This window comes from Colobus angolensis, unplaced genomic scaffold (assembly GCF_000951035.1).
Source record: "Colobus angolensis palliatus isolate OR3802 unplaced genomic scaffold, Cang.pa_1.0 Scaffold154, whole genome shotgun sequence".
Taxonomy (NCBI): domain Eukaryota; kingdom Metazoa; phylum Chordata; class Mammalia; order Primates; family Cercopithecidae; genus Colobus; species Colobus angolensis.
In genome coordinates, this window is record NW_012114644.1 from 4,760,377 (window position 1) to 4,765,463 (window position 5,087).

General features: G+C 45.4%; 1 protein-coding gene across 1 annotated transcript in view; it reads right to left on the bottom strand.

The window, feature by feature from the left end:
* GRIK5 (glutamate receptor, ionotropic, kainate 5) overlaps nucleotides 1-5,087 on the bottom strand; it is a 79,438-nt gene that overhangs the window by 6,084 nt on the left and 68,267 nt on the right.

Sequence of the window (5,087 nt, forward strand, 5' to 3'; positions counted from 1 at the left end):
GTGATCCACCTGCCTCAGCCTCCCAAAGTGCTGGGATTACAAGCGTGAGAGACCATGCCCGACCAGGAAACTATTTAAAGACATAGGACAACAGACATTGTAGAACTGTGATCCCTGAGAAGAGAAACAAAATGAGTCTTATTATTGTTCAGGCTGTTGGCTGGATTTAATTTATAGGAAGGGAAGCCCAAACAGCCCAGCAATCCTGCTGAGTTGCAGAGATGGAGACTGGCGATCAGGCAGGCCAAGATGGCTGCAATCTGGGGGACATAGTGCCTGAGAGGAGGGAGCTGCGAAGAGAGAGAGGGTTCAGAAACCGGTGGTCCCCTTGAGTCTTTGACTGAATATCAATCTGTGCATGCATGGGGTGAGACTCTGTGGGGCTGGACAAGAGCAACTTTCAAGGAGAGAATAATTCTTAGAGTTCACACAGGGCTGAGAGCCTTTTGAGTTCCCTCCAGCCAGAGTAGAAAGATTTCATTGAATATATGAGACATTCAGTAGAGACCCAAAAGTGTAACATACTAGAAATAGGATTAAGTTAGCCCTAGAATAAAGGCAATGCTAAAGTTGTCCTAAAAGAGTTTAAAAACAGGCCTAGAAGGATCAAAGTAATTCACAAGTAACTAGATTCCAGGAAAAGTCTCTAATACCCTTTAGAGAAATATATTCAGCAATGTAAACAATGTCTGTTATGTAATTTTTCTTTTTTGAGATGGAGTCTCACTCTGTTGCCCAGGCTGGAGTGCAGTGGCACGATCTCAGCTCACTGCAACCTCTGCCTTCCAGGTTCAAGTGATTCTCCTGCTTCAGCTTCCTGAGTAGTTGGGATTACAGGCACTCGCCAGCACACCTGGCTAATGTTTGTATTTTTAGCAGAGATGGGGTTTCACCATGTTGGCAGGTTGGCCTTGAACTCCTGACCTCAGGTGATCTGCCCACCTTGGCCGCCCGAGGTGCTGGGATTACAGGCATGACCCACCGAGCTTGGCCTATTACGTAATTTTGTTTGTTTGTTTGTTTGTTTTGAGACGGAGTCTCGTTCTGTCACCCAGGCTGTAGTGTGGTGGCGCGATCTCAGCTCACTGCAAGCTCCGCCTCCTAGGTTCACGCCATTCTCCTGCCTCAGCCTCCCGTGTAGCTGGGACTACAGGCACCTACCACCATGCCCGGCTAATTTTTTGTGTTTTTAGCAGAGACGGGGTTTCACCATGTTAGCCAGGATGGTCTCGATCCCCTGACCTCATGATCCACCTGTCTCGGTCTCCCAAAGTGCTGGGATTACAGGCATGAGCCACCGTGCCCAGCCTATTATGTAATTTTTTTAAAAAAAGACCAGGTCGGGCAGGGTAGCTCACACCTGTAATCCAGCATTTTAGGGGGCCGAGGTGGGCAGATTGCTTGAGGTCGGGAGTTCAAGGACAACCTGGTCAACATGGCAATACCCCGTCTCTACTAAAAATACAAAAATTAGCTGGGTGTGATAGCGCACGCCTGTGATCCCAGCTACTTGGGAGGCAGAGGCACCAGAATCGCTGGAATCCAGGAGGCGGAGGTTGCAGTGAACCAAGATCACCACTGCACTCTGGCCTGGGCCACAAAGCAAGACTCATGTCTCAAAAAAAAAAAAGACCAGGTAAACAAAGGTGCAGGAAAATGTGACCTATAACCTATAACCAAGAGAAAAATCACTCAGTTGAAACAGACCCAGAATTAACATAGATGATGATGGAATTAGCAGACAAGGACATGAAAACAGCTATTATAAATATATTCAGAATGCTCAGGAGTCTAGAGAAAAACATGAACATAATGAAAGGAACAGAAGACATAAAAAAGAAGTGAACAGAACTTTTAGAGAATGAAATACACACATATGAAAGAAAAATTTTACTAAAAGGGATTACACAGATTAGACGCTGGCAGCAGAAAAGATGAGGGAATTTGGGCAGGCACAGTGGCTCATGCCTGTAATCCTAGCACACTGGGAGGCCGAGGCGGGAGCATCACTTGAGGCTGGGACTTTGAGATAAGCCTGGTCAACGTAGCCAGACCCTGTCTCTACAAAAAAATAAAAAAATTAGACGGGTGTGGTAGTGCCTGCCTATAGTCCCAGCAACTTGGGAGGCTGAGGTGGGAGGATTATTTGAGGCCAGGAGTTTAAGGCTGCAGTGAGCCTGATCGTCACTGCACTCTAGTCTGGATGACTGAGTGAGACCTTATCTTTAAAAAAAAAAAAAAAAAAATCCCAGCACTTTGGGAGGCCAAGGTGGGAGGATAAGCTGAGTTCAGGAGTTTGTGAACAGCCTGACTAACATGGCGAAAACCCGTCTCTACCAGAAATACAAAACTTAGCCAAGTGTGGTGGTGCATGCCTGTGATCCCAGTTACTCAGGAGGCTGAGGGAGGAGAATTGCCTGAACCTGGGAGGCGGAGGTTGCAATGAGCTGAGATTGTGCCACCGTACTCCAGCCTGGGTGACGGAGTAAGACTTTGTCTCAAAAAAAAGAAAAAAAAGAAAGAAAGAAAAAGAAAAAAAGAGCTAGGCACGGTGGCTCACGCCTATAATCCTAGCACTTTGGGAGGCCGATGCACATGGACTGCCTGAGCTCAGGGGTTCTAGACCAGCCCGACCAACATGGAGAAACCCTGTCTCTACTAAAAATATAAAATTAGTCAGGCGTGGTGGTGCATGCCTGTAATCCCAGCTACTTGCGAGGTTGAGGCAGGAGAACCGCTTGAACCCAGGAGGTGGAGGATGTGGTGAGCTGAGATCGTGCCACTGCACTCCAGCCTGGGTGACAAGAGTGGAAATCCATCTCAAAAAAAAAAAAAAAAAAAAGATTAGAGAATTTGAAGACTGCAATAATCTATCCAAAATAAAGCACAGAAAGGAAAAAGTGACTGAAAATGAGCACAGAGCCTCAATGGCAAAAATATCTGATGAAGTAATGGCCTACAACTTTTCAAATTTGAAGAAAACCATAAACTTGCAGATCTAAGCTCCATAAACCCCAGGTAGGCTAAACACACATATTTATAAAACGCACCAAGACACATTCTAATCAATTGCTGAAAACCAACAATAAAGAGAAACATCTTAAAAGCAGCTAGAAGGGGGGAAACAAATTACATTCAGATAATCAAAGATAACATGGGTGCCAGTCGACTTCTTGTCAGAGTGTGTGCAAGCCCAAAGACGATGCAACATGCTGAAAGAAAAATCAAAACAAGCTGTCAACCTAGAATTCCACAGCAGGCAAAAATATCCCTCAAAGAAGACACACTAACACATTTTCATACAAAACCAAAGCTGGGAGAATTAATTGTCAGCAGACCCGCACAGCAAGAAATATTAAAGGAAGTTCTGCAGATAAAAGAAACACAACACCAGATAGAAACATGGATGTACCAGAAGGGGTGAAGGGTACCCTCTTCAAATGGTAGATTTGTGGGTAAATAAAAAAGATATATTCCTCACTTTCAAATTTCCTTATGAAGCATTTAGTGGTTTTGTTTTGTTTCTGAGACAGGGTCTCGCTCTGGGGTGGAAAGGCGTGAACATAGCTCACTGTAGCCTCAGCCTCCTGGACCCAAGCAATTCTCCCACCTCAGCCTCCCACGTAGCTGGGACCACAGGCATGCATCACCATGCCTGGCTAATGTTTCTTATTTTTTTGTAGAGATGAGGTCTCGCTATGTTGCCCAGGCTGGTGTTGGACTCCTGGGTTCAAGCAATCCTCCCACCTCAGCCTCCCAAAGTGTTGGGATTATAGGCGTGAGCAGTGCACCACACCCAGCTGCATTTACTGTTTAACACACACACACACACACACAAACCTAATGTATTGTGGGGTTCATAAGATATGCAGAGCTCAAAGGATGGGAGGGTGAGAGGAACATATGTTGTCAAAGTCTTATATCTTATGTGAAATGGTATAATGTTACTTGAAAATATTTTGTAATAAAGATGCATATTGTAAACCCAGAAAACCACTAAGAAAAATAGAACAAAGAAGTACAGTTAACAAGTCAAGAGTAGAGATAAACAGAATCTTTTTTTTTTTTTGAGATGGAGTCTCGCTCTGTCACCCAGGCTGGAGTGCAATGGCCGGATCTCAGCTCACTGCAAGCTCTGCCTCCCAGGTTTACGCCATTCTCCTGCCTCAGCCTCCCGAGTAGCTAGGACTACAGACGCCCGCCACCTCGCCCGGCTAGTTTTTTGTATTTTTTTAATAGAGACAGGGTTTCACCAGGTTAGCCAGGATGGTCTCGATCTCCTGACCTTGTGATCCACCCATCTTGGCCTCCCAAAGTGCTGGGATTACAGGCTTGAGCCACCGCGCCTGGCAACAGAATCTTAAAAATCCCAACAGGCCAGGCACAGTGGCTCATGCTGTAATTCCAGCACTTTGGGAGGCCAAGGTAGGCAAATTGCTTGAACTCAGGAGTTTGAGACCAGCCTGAGCAATGGAGTGAGATCCCATCTCTACAAAAAATAAAAAAATTAGCTGGGCATGGTAGAGCGCATGTATGGTCCTAGCTACACAGGAGGCTGAGGCAGGAGGATGGCTTGAGCCCAGGAGTCATATTCGTGCCACTGCACTCCAGCCTGGGTGACAGAGTGAGACCCTATCTCGAAAGAAAAAGAAGAAAAAGTCCCAGTAAACCCTCAAACATAGAAAAAGAGGAAAAGGGGAACAAAGAACAGATGGGACAAATAGCAGGTTGGCAGATTTAAACCTAACCATATCAGTAATTACATTAAGGGTAAATGGTTTGAACCAAGGGTTGGCTAACTATGGCCCACAGGCCAAATCTGGCCTGCTGTCTATTTTTGTACAGCCTCATAAGCTAAGAATGGTTTTTACATATATATAGTATATGTATATGTACATACATATATACATATACGTATATATACACATATACATATACTATATATATGTAAAAACTTATATGTATAACCACTCCAGCCTGGACGACAGAGCGAGACTTCGTCTCCAAATCGGAGTCTCGCTCTGTCGCCCAGGCTGGAGTGCAGTGGCCCGATCTCAGCTCACTGCAAGCTCCGCCTCCTAGGTTCA